Source organism: Dromiciops gliroides, chromosome 1, assembly GCF_019393635.1.
Source record: "Dromiciops gliroides isolate mDroGli1 chromosome 1, mDroGli1.pri, whole genome shotgun sequence".
Classification (NCBI taxonomy): domain Eukaryota; kingdom Metazoa; phylum Chordata; class Mammalia; order Microbiotheria; family Microbiotheriidae; genus Dromiciops; species Dromiciops gliroides.
Genome location: NC_057861.1, coordinates 208,328,782 through 208,355,055, shown reverse-complemented (window position 1 = coordinate 208,355,055; position 26,274 = coordinate 208,328,782). Strand labels below are relative to the sequence as shown.

General features: G+C 33.5%; 1 protein-coding gene and 1 pseudogene across 1 annotated transcript in view; both read left to right on the top strand.

Annotated features, from left to right (window-relative positions):
* The window catches only part of DOK6 (docking protein 6), a 718,344-nt gene that overhangs the window by 1,990 nt on the left and 690,080 nt on the right, over positions 1-26,274 (top strand). The window lies entirely within an intron of this gene.
* LOC122736926 lies at positions 715-25,515 on the top strand (annotated as a pseudogene).

Below are 26,274 nucleotides of genomic sequence, written 5' to 3'. Positions count from 1 at the left end.
TGTTTATTTGCCAAAGAATAAAGGGGATAAAGGAGCGGGGATGAGGAGTTATTCTGTGCTTTTTATTGGAGAATAAAGGAAAAAGAAAAACAATACTTTTCGGCACGGAAGAAAAACACAAAAGCATTTTAAGATGGTCCACGGTTTCTAGGTATGTGGGGTAGAATGACGATTATCTGACACCAACACCAAGTGTTGGCTTTCCCCCACACCTTCACCCACCCTATCATGAACAGTTTCTGTGAGTGTGGTAGGCAAGCAGGTGTGTAGGGGTTGGAGGAAGGAAATGCCTGGCTTAGCTTTTACCGTTCCCGCTGCTACATTTGCCAACCACGGGTTAGGAGGAGTGACTATGCCCCCTTCTGATGTAGATGGTACTGACAACGTTCTGAAGGACACGAGGGGCTGAGCCTTGAACTCCTGAGACATAGAGAAATGCTACGTAGCAGAACGAAAGGGAAATAATTTTTAAATGACTAAAAATACAAAGGGTGAGGTGCTTTTGCTTCCTTGTGACAAGAGTGAGAGTGAGAAAAGGAGAAGGGAGAATTGGAGGAGGGGGGAGAGGCAAGCAAAGGGAGTGGAGAGAGAGAGAGAGACAGAGAGACAGAGAGAGACAGAGAGAGAGAGGGAGGGAGGGAGGGAGGGAGAGGAGACTGATTTTCTGTTGTAGCCCCTCCCCTCCCCCTTTAGGGGTTTTTCTAAAGTCAAAGAATGTGCCCTATTCCTTCTCTGGCCGATAAGGAAAAGGCCATCAGAAAAAGGACATTCGGACAAGAGCTTATCAGCTCTGGATGTAGTGCTAATATTTATCACTTGCAAAAGATGTCAGCTTAGTAAGGAACAGAGGCATCTAAAGAAAGGAAAATCATCATCACAAATTGACCTTTGAAACCCTTTGCTATTTTGACAGGGATGTTCATCACACATACTCTCTCCCTTTGGAATCCCAATTATATCTGTCTCTGTAGATGGTTCATGTTAATGGGTGATTTAAGGTCCCAAAGGGAATCCCCATGTCTGTTGTATTACTGTCTCAGAGTACCTCATAATGAGACTATGGAATATTGTCTAAAGAATGAGCTTCTAGCATGAAATAAGTCTGTGACACTTATGAAAGGGAGGGGGACACTGAGCCTTTGTCAAAACATTGCTCCCCAAGCAATTCCCCCAAACTGCTTTCCAGGTTTTGAAATGGTAAGATGAGTGCTAAAAACGAAAACAGAAACAAAAACAAAAACAAACAAACAGAAAAACATCTCTCTAGAAAAAAGGTCAAAACAAAAATCACTAGGTGTTATTTCCCAGGTTGCAGTACCAATGGCATCCTGTTGATTTTACTTTTAAATAGCAATTATAGTTATTAAATAGCTATATTTATATCTATACAGACACATATCCCTACGTAGATCAAAATATAAAGCATAAAATATAAGGCAGATGCCTTACATTTTACATTTAGAAAAATTTTGGTCAAAGGATAATATCCAAAAGTTTTATTAAAATACATACATATATATATATATATATATATATATATATATATAGAGAGAGAGAGAGAGAGAGAGAGAGAGAGAGAGAGAGAGAGAGAGAGAGAGAGAGAAATGAGAAATTTAGGCCATATGATTTTTCTTAATTTTTTGCCTTAAGGTTCTATTCTAAGAAATATAAACTTGGACAATTGAGAGTTTAGCCTGCAAAAGCGCTAGCTTTGTTTTCTTTCTTAACAGTAATTCTGTATAGATCCACCTTTAGCACCATGGAGAAGAATAATCCTCTAAAATATATTTGGAGATTTCTCTACTATTTATAAAATGCAGATAGAAAAGTTCAACCAGTAGAATCTTGGGCAAATGACACTATAACCTCAATCCATAAAGTGGGAATGTTAGAAGGTAAAGCTAAGAGCAAATAGATATACCATTTTCATAAATATAAATGCATTAAATGGTATAAAGACTTATATGGGAAGCTACTTATAAAATGCATTATATATCATAGATGTTTAATATGTATAGTTTATGCATATTCCTCTCCCTAAATACTCAAATTTATTCTATAACAAATATTCATTTTAATTCAAAAGATAAATGTTAATGATTTTCCTTTGACCCTAAGTTTAAATGTCATTTTCCAAATAACACAGGAATTTTTAATGAACTATTCAACTATGCTGTAGTGATTTATGTGACTGGATTGTGGTTAGAAGTGTTTATGATCTCTAAATAAGAATTTTAACATTCTCCGAGAAAATAGCTGTAACTCTTGATCCTCAAGGCAAATTACACCATGGATACTTCTCAGAAGACATTACAGTTTGTTTTATGGTGATCCTGAAGCATTTCTTCTCATAAATCTTGTAATTTTTAAAAAATTTTTAAAAAGTGTACTTCCAGAAAATGTGTGTGTGTGTGTGTGTGTGTGTGTGTGTGTGCGCGCGCGCGCCCTTCATAGCAGGCCAGAACTATCTGAGAGCCCAGGTGGTTAATGCAAGTTTTAATGTTGTATCAGGGCAATAAAGCTTCTCCTGCCCTCCAGGCATTGATCCAGCCCATTACAGAAATCTACCTTTGCTCTACTCTTTCTCTCTCTCTCTCTCTTTTATGGATGAAAAAGCATTGGCTAGGAATCAAACTTAAGATACTCCAATCTTATGCAACCTGTAGAGTGGCTATCCCTCGGCCAGCTTCAGCTGATAGGAGAAATATAAGTAAAGTTCAAAACATTACAGAAAGTGTATAGGTTGGCTTCAAGAGTCAGATTTGCTTTAAGTCCTTGAGCCATAAGCTTGTTTTTATGACCTCTCCCTCCTTGGGGGTATTATGGGACCAACAAAGAAGAGAATGGCACCTAGTTTCATAAATGAATTCCCTTCCTTTTGTGAAAACTGATTTTTTTTTGTTGTTGTTGTTGCTGATTTTATCTGATTAATGAATTCTTAGTCAAGAAATAATGATGTGAATTTGTTAATGATTTCATCTTCATCCCTTTAAATGTCATAGCCTTATTCCATATATAATAGATAATTACTGTATAAGATGTGTCCTTTTTTTTACAATTTAAAAATCTGTTATATGCTAATTCTACCATGAATCCTGAGTTTTTAGATGAGGTCATTATAATTCATAAATTACCATGATTTCTACTCTTCCATTTTTTTCAGATGATAAGAAAACTGCTTAAAGAAGCATTGATTGCTAACATTATGAACTTTTTTAGCCTTTTACTTGCTTGAGTTTATGTAAGCATATTTAAATCATATGAGAAGAGAGATTTTTTTTGAAGTTCTTATTCTTGAATAATGAATGGCAAGTTTTATACTATGTAAATTTCTCAAAACTCTTGCATGTGATATGTCATTCATTTCTTGGCTTTGTGATGCATGTGTCCAAAATTACCATTTCAGTGATTTTTCAGTTCACCTGTTTTGTACAGGGGCCCCTTTTTGTTGTCGTTGTTGTTAAAGATTTTTTTCTGATCTTTGAAAGCTAAGATCCTGAAGTGTCTTTATTATAGTCATTATTATTAATGTCTTTGGCATGAGGTTTAAAAAAGTGCACTTGATTATGAAATAAGACTCTAAGTTCTTTTGAGGTCAAGTTCTGTCCTTTATTTTATCACTCCATTCGAAATGCCTCCCAAGGGCTTTGTACATAATAAGTACTTAATAAATGTCTTTTTTTAATTGAATTGTTGAATAAAACAGAGATTCTTGTTTTAAGAGAGCCTCTGCTTTAATAAATAAATAAGTAAAACATCAGAATGTTCACAAATATATGAAAATCATTCCTTGTATCTTTTGTATCTCTTTCAGTAGAAATAGTGGGGCATAGTGGAAAGAGTGTTGGGTAGAAAATCAGAATCAGTGAGTTCATATCTTGCTTTTGCTACTTATTAAATATATGAGTCTGGGGAATTAAATTTGACTTTCTGGATGGCACTTTGCTTATTTTTAAGATGAGAGGGTTGGATTCAGAGACTACTATTTTCTCATCTAACTTTATATCTATGACTTAATTCTTTGACAATCCTCCCCCCAAATATAAATTGAATATTTGATTGAATTATGCTCAGATTATTACTAAGACTAAGTAAATTTATTGCATTCTAATTAATTGAAATTATAAAATAGATCTATGATATAGACGATATAGAGAGACCTGAATCCATGGAGGATTTTTGATAAATTTTAACTATAAATTCTATGAGTATATTGAATTAACTGTACCATTATAGTCAGGAGAAATTACAGATATTCCTAGTGATATAGTTTGGAATATTGATTCATACTTTAGAATATTGCAGAAATTGAACATTTGTTTTAATCTTCATGTATTCACTCAATCATCTTTGGTGAAAGTTAACTTTTAAAAAACAATAGGTTTCAGGAGCAGCTAAGTGGTGAAGTGGATAGAGCACTGGCCCTGGATTCAGGAGGACCTGAGTTCAAATCCAGCCTCAGACACTTGACACTTACTATCTGTGTGACCCTGGGCAAGTCACTTAATACCAATTGCCTCACCAAAAAAAAAAAAAAAAACCCAACAATAGATTTCAACATTGTGTACCTTTCTTGTTAACTTGAGTCCAGAATGTACTATCACAAATAGATAGCTATATAGAAAAAAAATGTAAATAATAGATAGTTTATGTTTTTTTGAATTTCAGGAAAGGAAAAATACCATAAGTATTTGCTGCATATTGTATAGGGGATGACTTGTGAATCTGTACATGCTCCATTATACATATATGCTAATATGCTAATAATACAGTAAAGGTTATTCATATTGAGTAACCATCTACTGCAAGCAGTGGCATAGGTAATTCAGGTATTTTGTTTCTGATTATGACTTTGTATTTTCATTTAAAAGTGGTATGAACAATAACTTCAGAATTTGTAAACCTTGTCATAAAATAGCAAAGCTACTCAGTAACAGTTGGCCATGGAAGAGCTGGAAAGCATTGAAATTCTAAAAACTTCATATTTAATTAAAAGCATTATCTCAGGTTGTCTTATTCATTAAATTTGTCTCATCTGTTTCAAAGCTTCCGTAGGTTACACTGATGCTTTGTTTCTTTTTTTTGTGTGTGGGGGGCAATGGGGTTTAAGTGACTTGCCCAAGATCACACAGCTAGTAAGTGTCAAGTGTCTGAGACCACATTTGAACTCAGGTCTTTCTGAATCCAGGGCCAGTGCTTTATTCACTGTGCCACCTAGCTGCCCAATGCTTTGTTTCTAAAAACCCCATTCTGTGTGGTAGGAGCTCAGGGCACGATAAAAAAAAATAAGATATTGAAGAGTATCAGTCACTGACTTCTATCATGATTTATTTTTAAATTATGTTAAAAATGGAAGGGGGGCAGCAGCTAGGTGGCACAGTGAATAGAGCACCAGCCCTGGAGTCAAAAGGACCTGAGTTCAAATCCAGCCTCAGACACTTGACACTTACCTAGCTGTGTGACCCTGGGCAAGTCACTTAACCCCAATTGCCTCACCAAAAAAATTAAAAATAAATAAATAAATAAATGAAATTTTTAAAAATGGAAGGGGGATGCCTTGGTAAACAATGCTGATAAACCCATTAGAGTAGTGTAATCAGAGGATTCTTCAGATGGAGGGGAGTGATGAGTGAGGAGTGAGGAAAAAGGGGGTATACATAATATCACATTTGTATACATTTACTCATGTGATCCTCATAACAATCTGAACATCTCCATTTCACATAAGAGGACGTTGATATCAATTTCAGGTCTCATGCAACTTGAATCCATCCTTCACACAACAACCAAAATGATCTTCTTTAGGCACAGGTCTGATCTATTGAATAAATTTAACTGGTTCATTGTTAACTATATGATAAAATATAACATTTTGTGTTTCCCTTTTAAAGTTCTTCAGTCTGCCCCCAGCTCCCCACCCCCTTTCCAATGTTCTTATACATTATTACCCGTTCCACACTCTACCATTTAACCAAATATTCTTCCGCTTTAGCATTTAGCACTCCATTACCCAGTCTTGGTTTTTGTGTACTACTTTTGGTCCAATGGCTATAATTCATTCCTCCTCTTCCCCAGTAGAATTTCTTCTTTCAGACTGATCACAAGGTCTACTTTCTGATTGAAGCCTTTTATGATTTTCCCCCTCATCTGCAAATACTCAACCTCTCCAGACTACTTTGTATTGATTTTGTCTTTGTTTTGCATACACAGCTATAGAAAGTAAACTCCCTAAGGACAGGTACTATTCTCTTATTGTCCTTGTTTCTCCAATTTGAACTGAGTCTGTCCCCTAGCAGGTACTTAATAAATGTTTGCTAATTAATTAATTGATTTAACCACTTAGTTAAATACAGAAAGGTCTCACTATTTTCAGCCCACTATATACCACTCTGGCTATTCTAAACAAAAACATATTCCATATGACCCAATTTAATTTGTGTCAATTCAAGTATTTTTGAGTCCTCAGCATGTTCCTGTGCCCTAGAAGTAGAAAGCCTAAAGAAGTAACATATTAGCAGTTTAGAACTCTATTAGAAGGAGAGTACAGAGAATACAGTAACTAGTCAGGAGAACTGCATTTGATTCCTGACTCACGCAGTTATAAGCTAATCATAAATGGGAAAAATAATACTTGAACTAACTTCTTTGCTATGGTGTTGTGAGAAAAGTAGTTTATAAACTCTTGATCAAAGACCTATAAATACACATATTATACAGCATATACATGCATTACATATACATATATGCAGTATATGTTTATAAATAGACACACACAGTAAAACACTATTTTGCCATTCTCTTCAGGTAGGAAGCTTCCTCCTCTCCAAATACTGGAAACATTGCTCAGATTTAATGTTAAAATACACTATAATTTCTCACTTTCTCTTTGTTGGGACAAGTGTTAGCTCCTCAAAAATGGATGAGAAATCGGGAAACCTCTCTTATCCTTTCTCCTTGTAATATAGCCAAATAATGGGGTTTGAGAGACACACTATTTTCAAAAGGATTTCAAATGTCTATTTAGAATTTACCTATAGCTGTTGAAGAGGCATGATTATGTTCAAAAAAAATCTATATAATCGACATTCATTAGCCTGTTAACTTGATCTTAAAGGGTTAATTAAAAAAAGTGAAGAAGTTGAAGGATAGAATATGACATTCCCTCTCCTGGAAGTGAAGATTATAAGTACACAAAATAACCGAATAAGTCCCAAGTACCCATTCTTCCTGTAATTAGATTTTATGTACAGGATAATCATACTAAAAATATGTTTGTAAAATTTGTCATAGTCTAAACCATGCCACTCTTCTCAACACCAGGACTGCAATATTGTTTGATATTTTATTTTATGGTATAATACCATAAAGAAAATACCTCATTGTAGCCTGTACATTTGACCCAGATGGCCTGCTTTTGAAGTAAATTTGATTGTAATGGAGTGTACTGTTCAGATCAGAATAGGCCACTTGAATGCTGTGAAATAAAACTGTGGAGTCTTTGTTCCCTTTGAATCATTCATATTTGTGTCAAATTAAAATTCTATTGACAGTATTTTATGTCATACTATGCACACAGGCTAAAATTTTATTAGAAGAAAGAAGTTGCCCTTTCTTTCTTGTTTTTTTTCTTTCTTTTTTTTTTACTATGCTTAGCTGACTGAAATTCTTGCATTTAAAAATTCTCACATCTTAATCATTCTTATATAAAACAGTATAATTAAAAGTGGAAATTGTAATAATTCTTTGGTAGGTAAAATATTTCAGTTAATTTAAAATGGAACTTCTCATTTATCTCTTGTATCCCCCTCATTTCCCAAACTACTTTTGGCAACTTTGACCAAAGAACAAAATAATTCCATGTGGTGGAACTTATAATTGAATTTATGAATAAAATCTTATGTTGTGGTTTTCTTTTCTTTATTTCATTTATACATACTGAATGGGATTATTTTCTGAATAGTTCATTTTGTTCTCTACTCCTTTCATCCAAGGAGAATGTTATGACTATCATTTGACACCAGTTCGAGTAAGGAATAACTTCTTATTAATTTAAAAGTAGTCACTTTTCTCCTAATAAAAGTGACTTTTAAAAATAGGGTAATAAATTACTCCCAGTAGTTGCAAAAAGTCTTGCAAGACATGGTTGGTACTTTTTTCATGTTGTTCTTAGTACTAGCTATTTAAAAAATTGTTTTTTTTCTATTTTAACAAAATTGAGTGAAGACAAACATCATAGTATGGTTTAGTTCAGTTTGAGACTTAATGAGAAGTGTGTAGCTGGGAATACTGAATATGTTTTAAATGTTTGGGCTGCTTTTCAATATATGTCTGTGCTGTGTGAATAATTCTAATATGTATTCACCTTCCATACAAATATAAGTTACCCAATTTTAGTCCTCACTAATCTAGACTGAGATGACTATTTATTGAAATAAGGTACTTAGTCACTACAAGGAACTGTGACTTCTGACATCCTTTTCAGCTCTAAATTTATGATCCCTTGAGCTTATGAACTGGTTATTCAATAGATATTCTCTCGCGTTGCTGACTCATTCCAGATCATCCTGAATTAACACAGACATATTGTTATTGGCATTTGATGGGACAGGATTATTAGTTCACTTTATGATTTGTGTGTGTGTGTGTGTGTGTGTGTGTGTGTGTGTGTGTGAGAGAGAGAGAGAGAGAGAGAGAGAGAGAGAGAGAGAGAGGCAGACAGAGACAGACAGACAGAGAGACAGAGACAGACAATGAAAGAGACAGAGAGACAGAAAGAGACCGAGATAGAGAGACAGGGATAGTGAGACAGAGAAACAGAGACAGAAACAGTCAACATTTGCTGATATTTTATGATACTTTTTTTTTACCATTGTGAGAATATTTTATTATACTTCATGGAAACAAGTCTGATAACTCATTTGCAATTATTCCTGAAACAAGGGGCAAATATTTTGATGCTCATGTTTTCCATATGTGAAAGTGCTGCCATTGATATTGCAACATGCTTGTCATTGTGGAAGAAAGGACCAAATGATCACTTTTACAATTGGTTGGTCAGTCAATAAATACTCTTACTTCAAAAATGATGCTTTGAGACAATCAGGTAGGCTACCAAAATTGAATTTGAAGTGTTTCTTTATATTAGCAGAGGCATTCATGATAACTGACTTAAAATGAGAATATTTAATCCTTTTTCATTAATGAGCAAATGACATCAAAGTCTTCCACTGAGAGTCCAAATAATGAGTGGGAAGAGCAGTAGTCATGGGGTTAGAACACTTGGCTGTGAATTCGGGCTGTGATACCTAATAGCTATCATGGGCAAGTTGCTTCAGCTTTGTCAATCATACTTCCCTCATTTGTAACATGGGGATCATATTCTTTCTTTGGTTACTTCATAGTCATTGTAAGGAAGATACTTTGTAGAGATTAAAGGTGCTACAGAGATGTGAGCTATTAAAACCATATGTGTGTATGCAACAGTTATACACTGAAACAGGATAGGTGAGTGAATAAATGAACTTAGGGGAAAATATGGTTCATTTTTATATTGAAGCTTTAGAGATTTGTCATACCTAATCCTCATACTCAGAGCTACAAGCATTGAAGATCTTGGACTTCTTAGATCACTCTTCCTGCTATTTGGATATTCTCTCTGCATCACTCATAATTGTGCAGTTAGAATGTTACACCTTCTCCATAGAAAAGATGAAAGGGTGCTTACCTAAGAATTGGTCATGTTCTTTTCTTCTTTATTGTTTAAAGCACTCAACAGTAAAATCGACAATTTTATTTAATGAGTCACTCTGCTAAAAAAAAAACAGTGTGTTCTCTTGTAATTTTGTATCTGTAAGTTAGATTTTTTTTGAAAATGGCTTTCCAATCAAATCATCTGGTTTTGTGGTTTTAAATTAGAAGCCAATTACATGTTGATAATAATAATAAAGATAAGAAATTAAACTTTATGATATTCAAATAGAACTTTTTTCTGACATAAATTATATAAATTAAATATTTCACTTTGTTAAAAATGTCTATTAAATTCAGGGGATTTTCCCAAACCCTTATAAGAACCAATTTTATGGTAGTAAACCTAAAATTTTCAAAGAATACTGCTTTATATAGTGCGACTTGCAACTTTCCCAGACCACATAGGATCAGACTCAAAAGAATCTCAGAGGTTTGTCAGTCCAACTTGTAACAGATATATGTATTGCATCTATCGCATCCACAGCCTTTGCTTGGAGATATCTCTAGAACAGTATACCATATATCCTTATCCAGGAGCTAATTCTATTTTTAGACATATCTAATTGTTTAATTTCCCTCCTATCCTCTTTTATTCAGCTGACATCTGCATGCCTTACTCACTGATCTTAATATTGCCCTCTACCCCAGACTAATAATAATAATAATAATAATAATAATAATAATAATTTCCTTTCTAACATGAAAACCAAATTAAACTTATTATTAATCATGGCTTCCTATTTCACCTAATTCATCATGGCGCTACTTATAGTATGCAATACAAAGACTGATATGAATCCCTATTATTACATTTATTAAAATTATTTTAGCTCATTGTAGTTTTCCCAACACAGTTATACTATGTGTATTTTTCTTTATTAAATCCATTTCTATTATTTAAAACTTCCTTTTATCTCATCACCATGTAATTAGTCTTCCAAAATTACATAATTTTGAGTTAGGTACTACCAAAACAACAAAACAAGTTATTTTCCTGGTCATCAGCAAGAGTTAATTTTAGTGAATCAATTTTAAAATTATAGTATATTCTTCATACTTATTGTATGAAGGGGAGGATATGCTTAAAAGTTAAGATCAGACTTTTCTTTTAGGGAGAAAGGCAGCACATACTATGTCACTATAATAAAACTCATTGAACTTTGTGATACATGCTTCAGATTTAAGTCATGACTGATACTTTGCTGCATTGTCTTAGAAATTACTCTCCAAATTGAAGTTTCTCTCTTCATCAAATGTGAATGAATTAGGACTTTCTTTTCCCTGGAGTTATTGTGAAGATCAGATGAAATAATGTATGGTAGAGTAGTTTGTCATAGTAAAATGCTTCATAACTATTGCTAGATGTTTCAGGAGACAATATTTACTCTGTAGGACAAACCAAAGATTTAACGAAAGACCTTTCATGAATTCTACTGTGTTTTGGCAAATTCCCTGATGATTCTCATAACCAGGAAGTTTTCAATAGTTTAAGAAAATAGTTCCTTACATGCTAATTGTTGGAAAGCACATTTTAAATAGCTGGACAATAACAAATAATTGAAGATTTTTATTCCTTGAAGGCTATTAACCTATTTATCTTTCCTTAGTATTTCATCTCATTTTACACTTATAATTAGAAATATGCTATGCACATATAGACACATATTGACATTATCTTTAAGATAAAATATTTCTAAATCTCTATATACATTTCTTTAGTGTTCTCATTTTATGTATTCTTTTTTCCTCTGCATCTAAGAAAACTTCAGAACATCTGTTTTGTAGAAAGATTTAATAAACATTAAAATGTGTGTGTGTATAGATATATATGTGTGTATATATGTATATATATATATATATATATATATATATATATATATATATATATATATTCACAAAGGCCATATATGATATTCATAAACAGTGCTTTGTAAGTATGTTAAATTTGTAAGCATGTTCCCCCCGGGGGGAAAAATGTTTGGAAAAATGTCACATTAAGGTAAAACAATATTTGGCATATAATTTGGCACTACATTTCTTTCGGTGTTTAGAAACAAATGAATATAGTATATGGATATATATTTTCTCTCAATTCTAACATTAAAATCAGGCTAGGAGAAGGTCTACCTTCAGCTTTAGTTACCTGACTTAGAGCAATGTTTATCACATGTATTTCAGAGAGAAAAATAATAATCTCTACATGTTTGAACTTGTCTGGGGCAAAATGACTACTTTGAGTTAATTTACCAGAAAATGAGACTGCATTTCCATGAATGCTTTCAAAATTCTTAGGCAGGATATATTCAACCCAGAAGGTAAAATGCAGAAAGTATTTATGAGATTGTCCCCCTACCCTTTTCTTTTTGTGAATACATTCCACTCTGGAATATAAGTATAATATCTGAAAGTCCCTTGAAATTACAAATACTTTTATCTAAATCTAAAGTAAAAGTGAGTATATGACCAAAATAAGACACTATTGAGTTAAGCTATTAGTTAACAAATCTATGGATTAGTGTGAAATTCTCCTCTTTGTTGAATATAAATTATGACAAATGGGACCTACTGGAGAAATGAGATATTTAAATCTTAGATGCCTGCTTAATGAGTAGGTTGTACACAGTGGTATGTTTTATTACTTTAAAGGATTCCTTAGGTTATCCTGTATAATAATATTAGCCTTTTGCAATTAAAAATAATTATGAGATATTAGATTACAAAGCTCAGTGGTCAAGACCTCAATGGAGTGGATGGTTGGTGATATATATCATGATTCTATATGTCTAATCAAACAATCATTCACCAAATAAACCTAGTTTGATATTCACTGGCTACAGTGGCTCAGGAATTATATTAGGTGCTGTGAGAGTGAATTGAATTTAGGAAATATAGAAGTAAACTAAAGGAATTATAGTTGATCAAGGACACAGAAAAATAGAAATAAGAAAGCTAGGAGAAGTAGGAGAAGGCAGTTACCAAATAGCACAGCAAATATTTGTAGACATGTTTGGAACCCCATTCACATGTAACCTCTTCTGTACAGCCTTTCATGGCCACATGGCCCCGAAGTAATCTCTCTTACCTCTGAAATCATTTAACATTTGTTTGTATCATTCATTATTTGTACATTTTAATTGCATTATTTTAAGTAAATGTTTGCATTTTTCTATTCGGTGCCTTCAAGCAGATTGCAAGCTCCTTAAGAACAGGGTCCTAGCTTACTTTGAAGGTACTCTAGTAATAAGGTTTTTTTTTCCTAAAAATAGTAGAAGACCACTAAATAAGAGTGTTCCCCTACTTCATTTTTCAGAAGTCTATATTCCTTTTGGAATTACATTGATTTATTTTTCAGTCCATAGAAAATGGGTATACACTTATTTTCATGATTTTTCTTCATTCAAATCTGTCTGATGAATGATCAGAATATTGCCCTGTGAGAATTCAGAGATTAGGTTCTAAATCAATAGGATAGGTAGGACTTTTATTGCTTTTGCTAAAAATACTTTGAAATAATGACTGTGACAGACATCTTTAAATTCCTAACCCTTGCCAAGAAACAGCTGCCTCTTAAATTGAGTAATTTTAGTAATGTTAAGCTTCACCATAACTCTAGGACAAATACCATCATGCTGAGTGGCACATTACACACAACTCACAAGTTCTTCATTAATTTGGGGGCAAACTATATAACTTTGATTCTTTCTGTGGTTCCAAACTAACTTTGTCTTTGAAATATGGTTTATATATATTCACCAGTGGAACACCTTTAAATGATAGGGATTCATCCTTGTTGAACAATCCATTGATTCCAGAGACAAACTGCAGAGAAAAATTTATCTAGTTTGGCCTCAATCTCTAAATGAACTGTGCCTGACTAAATTTTACAAAAACAAAACAAACAAATAAACAAAACAAAAAACACAACTCCATTATTTATTTCTAGACTAATTCCAACCTCATTTCAATGAAATGTCTTCTTGGAACTCCAAATAAAAATAAATCATTTGGTCCTTCCAAAAGAAACCTTATACATACCCAGATAGATAATGTGTTATTTTATGGTGGTTTCTCTTTCAAAGATAATGAAACTGCTCAGTACAAAGTAAATAAAACCCCCTAGAAAGTGATATCAAGACTTTTAACTTAGTGTTTTATACTGACAGGTCAATTTATATTCTTAAACAGAAGATGAAAAAAGCACAACCTTAAAAAGACTATATAGACAACATTACAACATCTGGGAATTCATAATTTAGCCAGGAGAGAGAATCAGATAATGCAAGGAATAATTGTTCCTTTAAAGGGTTAGATTGGGGGACAGACATGGAATTGGTTTCCTATCTATAAGGCTTTAGACTTAAATGCTACAGTAACGAGGGGCAAACTAGCCATCTTGGGATAAGAACAACTAAGAAATGATAAGTGTAGCCTTGCTTTTGACTGGAGTCTTGTCATAGGTGTAAGAACAGTCAGACCTGCACGTGCTCTGGGAGTTAATGTCACATTTATCAAATTCATGAGTTTCTACACTCAACAACTCTGAAGTGTTGTGCCATTCTAACTGATACATATGCAGCATGGGCATTGGCTTCATCAGGGGCTTTTTGAAGTTTTCCAAAAGAGGCATAATTCCAAGGGATGTCTTTGGCAAGAAATCAGCAACAACATAGAGAATGCACTTAACATAATATCTTAAATCCATCTCTATTAGAATTACATTTTCAGTTCCACAAAATGCAGTTTAGAACTTCAAATAGTAAATACTTTTAAAAAATTCTGAGTAATCCCTAAAATGTCAACTACTGAGGCAAAAAATTAGTCCTTTAATCACTTTTTCTTCCAAATGAATTGAGGGGCAAAGAGAGCAAGGGGATATGTAAACATTAAAGGGTCCTACCCATATTATAAAAATATTAAAAATTTTATATTTTCTTTAAACTGTTATTATCATCATGCTTTATATAGTTTCATATAACTGATGCACAATGAATGGTATTTTCATTGGGCTTTTTTGTTTTTTAAATATTATCTTTCTTTTTTTTTAATTTATTTTTTTCTTTTCTCTTTTTTTTCTTCTTCCCAAAACTCCCAGCCTACCCAAAAAAGAGAGAGGGAAGGAAGTAAGGAAAGAAGGGATGGAGGGAGAGAGTAGAGGTGGAAGGGAAGAGTGAAAAACAAAGTAGGGGAGGAAAGAGGAGATGTAAGGAGGAGAAAAGGGAAGGAGGAAGGAGTAAATGGAAGGAGGGAAGAAGAGAAGTGAGACAAAAGGAAGGAGTAAGAAAAGAAGTAAGGAACAAAGAGGGTGAGGAAGGAAGAAAGGAAGGAAGAAAACCTTGAATCACATTAGCACAAAGCCATTTTCCTTTAACAAAGTGCATTTCTTGTTATTCATATTATTCCATCATCATTCATTTATGAGCTGGATGCTGTTTTTCTTATATTAGTTGTCTGAAACAGTAGTTGATCATTTATTTGGTCAGTGTTATTAAGTATTTCAAAGGTGCTAATTTTTTCTAATATACATTTTATAGTATATATTATTATATTATTTTTAATATATACAGTTTTTCTGCTTCTGCTCACTTCATCCTGAATCAATTCATATATCTTTCTATGTCTATTTGAAACCATCTTGTTGCCCACTTTTTTACAATATAGTAGTTATCAATCAAACTAATATGCTATAATTTTTTTCAACCATTACTATGTTTGTGTCCCATGTTTTCCTACCACAAAAGGGACCTCACATATTTTGTATATACAGTGTCCCAAAAGACTAAGTTCACTTGTAAAATGCAATAGCTTATTTGATATTGATTCTTGATTAATGTTTTTTGTTTTAATTTCCATTTCATATGCATATTTGTGTTGATATGTTCATCTTGCAGTGCTTAAATAGTATCAATTGAAGTATAATTATTTAGTATGAATTGGAACTCAGGGTAAGCATTCTTCTTTAAATACCTTGAATAGTTGCCATATACATCATGTAAAATGTTGTATGTGAAAATACTTTTAAAACTCTTTAATAAATTTTATTTTTATAATTATTGTTATCAACAAGTTCTTGGTTTACTTCCAAGAGCATTCATTAGTCATATGTTAAAAGAACATATGTAACCTGTCTGTCAGGGCACATATAGAATAAATTATAGTGCATATTCCTTTAAGTTTCATTTCTTTAAATGTGTTTTGTTGTTTTACATTCTCTCTCCATTTCTTGCCATGAACATGTCTACTCCAACCCCTTTTCCGTGATGCCACTACTTATTTTTTACTATTTTTGGTAACATACTTTTTGTTTTGGGAACATCTACCAGTTCTTACATACATAGAATGAATATATGCCTTAGCATGTATTCCATTGCTAACACTTGTTAATTACTTTAAAAATGTAATGATGTGTTTTTCCAAAAGGAACATATGCCAGGAAAATTAGAATTCCTGAGCTTTACAAGAATACAAGAGACTTCCTCAAGAAGTAATGAATTTTCTATCCTTAGAGATCCTCAAACAGAGGCTGAAGGACAATTTGTCTGGTATGCTAATTCATTTGATTAGATGGCTGTTGAGATCCCTTTCCACTATCAAATCTGTGATTCTTTGAAGGCATCAAGGTCTTAGTTTGAGAACATCTATTAATTTATTGGGTGTTCCTCCAGCTTTTCTCTCTTGCCTATTACACTGTGGTCCATTTCTTGGAAATAAAATCTTCCCACCCTTCTAAATGACCTAATTCCAATAAGCCTTTAGCACAGATTTAATTTTTAACATACTGTCAGATTATTAGAATACTGGTATTGTTTGAAACATCTCTCTGTTAGGGGCAACTAGATCATACAGTGGATAAAGCACTGGCACTGGATTCAGGAGGACATGAGTTCAAATCTGGTCTCAGACACTTGACACTAACGGTGTGACCCTGGGCAAGTCACTTAGCCCTCATTTCCTTGCAAAAAACAAACAAACAAACAAACAGAAACATCTCTCTGTTTATACCACTGATGTTAGTTCTTTAAAAATTGATTAGACTTTTCACCAGTGAAGGAAAACCCCTATTTTGGTGTGTTTTAAATAAGTCTTTCACCTCTTTAGGACAGTACTGCTCTAAAGAGCTGAATGGCTCATTTAGCAACAAAAACACATGGCATTTTATCTTCATTGCCACTACTATAGAATGGTCATCTCATAGAAGTGTTTAACCCAACTGAGCCAGTGCTAGAATATAGATTAGTAGAAGCAGGGTTTGAGAATGAGACTCTAAGATAAAATTATTGATGTGAGTATGTAATGGAAAGAAATTCAAGGAAATAGACATCCTAACATCAGCAGCCAGTGGGAACTTAAGCAGGAAAATTACAATACCTAATTATTAAGGTTTTCCAAATATCACTTTTAACAAAATATCAGTAAGAAGCTGAATTTATTAATTAAAGAAACTGTGTGGAATCAAACATTTGAAATCCAAAACAATTGTATTAATTAGATCATTGCAAATCAATACCAATATTCTGAAAGTCTAAATCAATATTAAGAGGGATTCATGACAGAACTGTTTTCGAATGACAAGGTACTGAGGATATCATTTCACCATGCTTTACATGTCTCATTATTCAATAGAACTAAGATATCTCTAGTTTTAGTAGGGCTAGTCCTTAAGTTCAAGGGACATTAAACTATTCTACAATTTAAAGGATTTGTGTTGTTGTTGTTTGTTTGTTTTCTTTCTTTGTTTGTATAACCAAAACCTTAGCCTAGGACTGAATGCATATATAAAACATGGGTCTAGTTATCCTGACTCCTCTGCAGTACATATTAGGGAGGTAGTGTGACATATTAGACAGAGCCCGTAACCATTTATCAGGTGACCTAAATTCTTGTGTAAGTTCCACCACATAGTAAGGTATGGACTTATCAAAATTATTCAGTTTCTCCAGGCTTAAGTTTCCTCAAGCATAAAACAATAGTGATTGTTGTTGTTGTTATTAACATGCATATGACACTTTACATTTTGCAAAAGACTTTGAACACATTTTCTTTTCATTTAATGAGGCTGGTTGGTCTGATGATTTATAAAGACCCTTCAAGTTCTAACAGCTCTAGTTAGGGTGTTTAAATGAATGATGGGAATCTATTGTACAGTTGAATGAATGCTAGACTTGGAGTCAGAGGCCCTAATTTCAAATCCTCATTCTGCTAGTTATATTTTCCTTTGGAAAATCACTTCATCTCCTCATATTTGAAAATTGAGGGGGATTGCATAAAATGATTTATGTGGCAGTGCCTGACACACACCCAGAACTCAACAGTTAGATATGTATGTGTAACTAAAAGCAGTTTCTGACTTCAGGAGTAGGGGGAGGTAGGTCCTAAAAGGCTTATTGGGAACTAAATATCTAAGCTGAGGCTTAAAGGGTAGATAGCCTTTAAATAAGGAGGGGTAGGGGCAGATAGGTGGCACAGTGGATAAAACACTGGCCCTGGATTCAGGAGGACCTGAGTTCAAATCTGGCCTCAGACACTTGACACTTACTAGCTTTGTAACCCTGGGCAAGTCACTTAACCCTCATTGCCCAGCAAAAAAAAAAAAAATTAAAAATTAAAAAATTAAAAAAAATAAATAAGCAGGGGTAAAGAGGAAAGGCATGCCAAATAAGAGTTCTAACATAACTAAGGAAACAGCAATTATTTCATAAGAAATAACAGTAGATACATGCATCAGAATAGAAGTTCTAAATTGGAAACTAGTGAAAAATAAGGAGAAAAAGTAAAATGGATTGTATTGTAGAGCACCTTGAAGGACATTTCAAGGAACAGAGACTTGATAAAGTGGTGAGTGATTAATTTGGTTTTCAACCATTCATTTAACAGATAGTAAACACTCACTATCCAGATAAGACTGCACCAGGTATTGGGGGTACCTGTTATGGATATTATTTCTCAGGGGTAGAAGAAAGGCCATAAAGTTACCAGCACTTCCATAAGACTGCCTACCTAGGTTCTCTGAACCTAGTGCTTCCCCTTCCTCCTCCATGCTGTTTAGAAGCTGTCCTTATGCCTGGGATGCACTTGTCCCTCACCTCCTGCTCTTGGAATCCTTAGCTCTTTCAAACTTCAGTTCATGTTCCTTTAAGAAGCCTTTCCTGATATTTGTAGTTATTAGTTCTCACTCTTCCTCATAGTATCATGTATGTTCTTATATATTTATATTTTGTAGCTATTCTCCCAATTTACAATAAGCTCCTTGAGGGCAGATGATGTTTTCCCATTATTTTTTCCTTTGTCTCCATAGTGTCTAACATGGTTCCCTGCATAAGGAATATCTATAATAATAAATAAAAACATATGCTTCTATATCTACATAGACAAAAATTGTCTTGGTCCTATGGGGCTAGCAAGTCCAGAAGATTCTTAAATGGGTTAAAATATTTGATTAATAATTTATATTATTATTTATATAATTAGTTATATTGAGGGGTTAAAAATATTTTTAAGAATTATTAGCCAAGCAGCAGTATGTAGAGTAAATGGTACTTGGAGAGTGAAGAAGCTGGAAGATCGATGAAAAAGGCTGGATCAAAACCCCAGTATAGAATGCTGTTAATGGAAGGAGTGTTTCAGTGTTCCCTTCATATGCTTTCTCTTTTGGGAAACCTTTCCTGATACTCTTTCTCAGCTTAAAAAAGAACTCTAGAACATTTGTATGTAAAGTCTTTCCAGTGGTACAAGACAGGAAGTACGAATTATTCAGCAAGAGAGATCATAGCAATGAAAAAAAATGAGAAAAGACCACTTTTTTAAAATTCCCTTTTGTGATGCTGAGTGAAGTTAGCAGAACCAGGAGAACCTTGTACACAGTAAGAGCCAACATTGTGTGATGATCAACTATGATTGACTTAACTTCTCAGCAAAGTGATGATCCAAGATAATTCCAAAAGCCTCATGATGGAAAATGCTATCCATATCCAAAGAAATAGACTCTGAATACAGACTGAAGCATACTAGTTTCACTTGTTTATTTTGTGGTTTCTTTTTATGCCTTTTCCCTTTTGTTCTGTTTCTTCTTTCACAACATGACTAATGTGGAAATATGTTTACATCATTGCACATGTATAACCTATATCAGATTGCTTGTTGTCTTGGGGAAGATGGGTGAGGGGAGGGGCAAAGGAAGAAACAAATTTGAAACAACATCTCATAAAAAATTAATGTTGAAAATTATATTTATATGTAGTTAGGAAAAATAAAATGCTGTTTGCAAAAAATAATAGAATAAAATTAATTCCCTTTTGTAGATTTGTTAAAAATGACAAAGAAAAAACTAAAGCCAATATATAACTTTCTTGCTATTACTTCATTGATAACAAACACTAGAAGTTTCTATATAATATTGTAAATCTCTTGTTTTGCAATTGTAAGGACCAATGGATATAATATTGAATTTGTAGTTAGAGGGTCTGAGTTAAAATCTGAAATTTGTCACTGCTGCTAGGATATTTGACTAATCTAGCTCTCTTTTCTATCTACAAAAGGAGGGGAATGATAATTTTTGTTAAAGTTACTTCCAAATATAAATTTTTTTTTAAGTTTATAAACCAGAGTAAGCACTATATTCAAAACTAGAGGACCACAGTTGAAATGTTAGTCCTTCAGTCACTTTTTTTTTTTGGCCAGGTGAGTCACCCATCCTTCTCAGTCCTTGGTTTCCTCATTTATAAAGTGAGTGTTTAGACTAGATGAAATGTAGAACTGAAGCCACCTCTACCTCTTATGAATCCTTTCTGAAAATCATTTTCTTGGCTCTAGAGGGCTATTATTCATGGTTATTGATGGTTTGGTTTTGTTTTTCTTTTTTATTGTACACCCAGGCACCAGGATGAGAAATAGAAAATAAAATCTGTGAAATCAGGTTTAGCTGAATCCATCACCACCTTCAAAATTGCTTACCTTCCATTGCTACTCATAAAGGAAGAGAATAATGGAAAATGCTTAATACCCTCTTAGGCACAGGTTCTTACTGAAACTTAAGAAGTTAGATTGGGATATTTCCTATTGAAAATAGCTAAAAAAGAAATAATTGGTTGAGGCACTTTAGAATCAGATCTCCTGTTGTAGAAAAGTTTTCATTTATTTTTCTTTTCTTTTTACAACAATCTTGCTAAAAGATGCAAGTGCCATTCATTTTTTATTGCCTACAATTTATATAGAAATTTACAAACTGAATTATTTTCTGAAAATTACATCAACATTTTCTTTTGAATTTCAAGTTCATATAAAACTCACCTTTATCCATCTTGGAAATAGATTTTATCAAAAGTAAAATAGTTCCTGCAATGTTAAAGAACAAAAAAAATGGATCATTATACCAGATATAAAAAGATGACCCTAAATTAGTTTTCCATCATTTGTTACAGATGCAAGTATTAACTGTAGACATAGTGTTGGAAGGTCTAGGAATCATTGAAGTATGACAGAGAAGAGTCACACTATCCAAAAATCTTAGATTTACTACATCAAACCCACATTATAACATCCAATTTTAGATTATTCATTAAACCTACATCTTCATTTCAATTATTCAGAAGATGAAAGAAGCCAAGGTCATGTGAAGTTGAGCACTTTTGAATCATTCAGACTTTAAAGGACACAAGTCTTTCTGTTCTTCCTCTCATTTGGAATTTTGGTTTCATGATATAGTATAAAAACAGGTTCATTTAAAGTATATGTTAAATTAAACAAAATAGGCATTAAATTATTAAAGCACTGTGTTGGCATCAAAAGAACTGTATATGAATGTTGACCTTGTTACTTCCTTCTTTGTCAGATCTTCAGAAAGTCACAATTTCTAATGAGTCTCAGTTTCCAGATAAATATCTACAAAATTATCTTCAAAGATCATTCAAATTCAAAATTCTTCTTGTCAATAAAAATATTTACAAAAATTCTACTAAATTCAAAATACTTTTAAGAGTTGAATTACAGTTAAAATAAGGAAATGTGACATTGGCATGCAGGTTTTTCAATAGTGATTTTTAGTGTCTGACATTAATATCTTTCTTGATTTAACTAATCCCATAGCAACTGCTGGCATAATTATCAAATTGATCATTCTAGTGGATGAAAAAGCTGTGTTCAAACTTTAAAATCTCCAAAAATCCAGATTTCTCAACAAATAAAGAGAGAAATTCCTTTGCACATGTGAGGTTACTGAAAATGGAATGTAAGGGTTGTATTTTGTCACATTAAAAATTACTTTAACTTCACAAAAAGTTATTATGATTAAGCACCTAAGAGAAGAGCACTGTGCTACTTTGAAATGTGAATGACATAGGCCTAATCATTGTTTTATAGGAAATTACAATAGACAATAAAATATTGTGTTCACAGAACAACTGCGTTTAAGTCTTATCCCTCTGCCATATTATTGGTTAAAGCTTACTCTGGGCACAAAAAGGCCGTGCCAATAGATTACAAATATTCATAGGATTCATCAAACTGGAAAAGTCATAGTTTATGGATCTGGAGAAAAACTATGGACAGCCATCAGGTGACGAAGTTTTTTGTCTTTTCCAGCTTGTAAGAGATCAGTATCAGGTGTCTTTGTAGTGATAGAAGGACTATTCATGCAAGTGGCAAGTGTAATTTAATTATATTTTGTTAGGCAATGACATTACAGAACTAAACAATTCACAATGTTTTAAAATGGGATTATTACTTTTTATAATCCATACCACTATAATAGCCACTACCATTTAACCCAAATGGATAAAGGTTTACATTTAGGTAAAGGTAAAAACTTAGCACTGTGTGTATGCATGAACTGATTTGATAGTGTCAGATAGAATGCTAACTATTGGTGATTTCCAGTGATGTGACTGTACTTGAGGGAATTAGGGGGGGAAATAAATCTTTCAAGGAAGCCTAGAGAGAACATTCAATTTCCATAGAATCTGTTGACACTGAACCTAAAGGTTCTCTAGTGAGAGAATGCTATAACAATATATTTAATAGAGAAACCTGTCTTGGTAAGCTTGGTACAGTATATTTTTTTCATAATTTATTTCCTTTTTTGTTAATAATTTTTTATAGTTTTGAGTTCTAATTCTAATTTCCTACCACCCCTCAACACTCTCTGAGTCAGTAAGCAATCATATATGGATTATATATGTATGATTATGTAAAACATTCTTGGTAAACTATATTACTCCTCTCAATTCAACAAATATGTCTTAGATTACTTTTTGTGTATCAGAGCCATAGGCTCTGATACACAAAAGTACACAAAAACAGACTTTGACCTCAATAAGCTAATAGGGATAAACAACAAGCAAACATATAAATCAAAACAATGTATATTCAAAGTTATTTATATAATATTATTTTTATTAAGATCTTAACCCCCCAAATATAAAGAACATTTCCAGAAATAAAATTAAATGGGAAAAATGATTATATACAAAATTGAACTTCTATTATAAATGGCTTATTTTTTCTTTTAAGAAACTGATGAATCCAACATCTAACTTCCAATTCTGTCCTGCCTCTCTTTCCTTCTATCTGGCCTTTTCTCTTCTATTCATTAAAAGTATTGTGGCAATGATTCTCTTTTGTTTCTTTTCTTTAGGTAAAAAACAAACAAAACTAAACTAAAAAGGCTCTATCATTAGACCCTCTTTTCCTCCCAATAGCCCCCCCATTCTAAAGGGGAAAAAAAGAAAGTCTTATAACAAATATGCCCATACTTTCACACACACACACACATACATATATGTATATATGTATGCAAAACATTATCATATTGGCCATATGAAAAAACGTGTTCCTCATACATCACCTTGAACCCATCAGCTCTCTGTCTGTACATCGTTAGCGCTTTATCAGTCATTCTCTGGAACCACAGTTCATCATTATATTGATAGGACTTCTTTAATCTTTCAAAGTACAAAATAATATCAAGAGGGAAATGGTAGTGGGATCTGGAATGGCCTCATGTTGGAGTTGATACCAAATATGTGTCAAAAACTTCTACTGAAGTACTCACCTTAGGAGAAATAATAAAAAATAGAGAAGTTTTTTGTAAGGAGTATTAGATTGAAAATAATGATTCAGTTAAATAGCTATTGCTACCTCCTCTGTGCAGGATACTTATATGTATAGAACCAGTAGTATCCACAGTAGTGGAAGTTAGTAGTAGTAGTAGTACTAGTAATTGTAGTTGTAGAAATAGTAGTACTAGTGAACATTTATATAGTGCCTTGTGCCAGGCACTGTGAAAAGCACTTTACAGTTATTATCCTATTTGATCTTCACAAGACTGAGAATTGGGCACTTTTCTTGTCCCCAAATTAAGATAAAGAAAATAAGGTAATCAAGAGTTTAGTGACTTACCCTGGGTTATTCAGTTAGTGTCATTATGACTTGAACTCTGGTCTTCCTGAATCTAGGCCTGGCTCTATATCCACTGTATGATTTAGCTGCTCCAGTAGTAAGACCAATTACCTACCATCAAGTTGTGCACAGGCCTTTAAGGAGTTAATAATATTTATAAGTGACATATCTATGTATATGTGGATATGTACGTGTATGTGTGTGTGTGTGTATATATATATATATATATGTGTGTGTGTGTGTGTGTGTTTGTGTTTCTCTGTATGTGTATAAACTAGCAGAAAATAAGTTTGGGGCTGTTTTGCTGGAAAAAACTCAGATATTTTCTATAAACATCTATATTTCATATATTAGAATACAGCAAAGTGAGCCACTTTTCCTAGGAGGCATTTCCCATACTTCCTGGAAATAGATTACAGTAGAAAGAGTATTGAAATTAAAGTCACAGAACTTAAGTTCATATTTTGTCACATAGTTTTCCATACAGGTCAGAACTATTACTTCAACCATTGCTTAGATTATTGCATTCTCATGCGTGCTTTAGGCACCACTGGCTTCCAGGTTACCAGCTTCAGCTGTGCATGTAGCAAGATAATGCCATGATTGAGAAGAAGTTAGAGTTCCAAAAGAGGAGGAGGAGAATCACACATGGCAGAAACTGACCTAGCAACCAGGAAGTGGTTGCATTATCTTCTTGTGCTACATGTGGAACTTCATCACCTTTGGTATTCAAAAGACTATTCACTACCTGGTAGAGCACAACATGGTGACCATGCTGTTGACAACTGCAGGTCGGATAGAGAAGGATCTGATCAAACTCCTGGCACCCACATATATGGGTGGAAAAGGACCTGAGACAAAATAGCATCAAAAGGATAGGAAATCTACTTGTCCCCAATGACAATTAATGCAAATTTGAGGACTGGATGATACCAATTCTGGACAAGATGGATTCAGAACAAAATACAGAGGAGGATGAAATGGACAGCAATGAAGATGATTGCACAGTTGAGCAAAGAACTCAACAAACCTGAGTCTGTGTATTACTGGGGACAGAAGAACATTCCTGTACTAAGCCCAACTTTGACAAATGACTCTCATGGGTATATGGTCTTCTACTCCTGTGAAAACCCAGAGTTGGTCCTGAAGATTGTGGAGGACTTACAATTCATCAGTACTCAGGATATCTTTACCAAATGTACAGATATGATCACTTTCAAGGGAGTCCTGGTAAAATGTCTCATTGCCAATGCTAACCTCATAAGGAATGGGGACAATTATGATATCTCTTTCTACCTGGCCCAAGATACTGGCTCAGACTCAGGTGCACAGTAATACAAAACTATTTCCTGGGGCAAGACTTCCTTCTGCTTGTGACAGAGATTTTTGATGAGAAAATCAGTAACTTAACTCTTGAAAAGAATAATGACTGACAAGGTGGTTCTAACAGGGATCTAGAAGCTTGAAGTTCTAGGTTCTGACACCTCCTCTCTATTGTTTCATAGTTAATTCCTCAGTCATCCCCAACCATCATGGTGCCCAGGCCAAGTTCAACAAATATCCAGGACTGAGATAAAGGTCTCTTTATATGACAGGTAATGGTATGGATACATAAGGCCAATAAAATCCATACATCCCAAAAAACAAAGAAACAAAAAAATCCTTTAGTCACTGGTTACCTGGGTTCCCTATCCTTTCTGATCTTTCTCTGAAAATTCAAACACAATACATTTTTTAGGGAAAAAAAATTCCTGGATGTTGCTTCAAGTCACTTAATCTCTCTAAACCTCAGTTTACTCATCCTAAAATGATAGAGTTTAACTAGATGAACTCTCAGGTCCCTTCCAGCTTTAAATCAATGATATTATGATCCCATGCTTACTTTTTAGCCTATGTTTACATGACTTTGGGGAGAAATATCAAAATGGTGTATAACTTTCCTAGACTACTCAAGAATTCTTTTTTATTGCTTTGTCTGGGATCTTAATCAGCAACCACAAAACTCAGACATCATTATATTACTTAAAGAGTAATATATAGCTAGAGTGTAGGAGGAGATGAAATAGATATTTTCAAAACAGAAGCATTTGCATGCCTATTTAAATAACTTTAAGAGAGGCACAAAGTAGCACACAA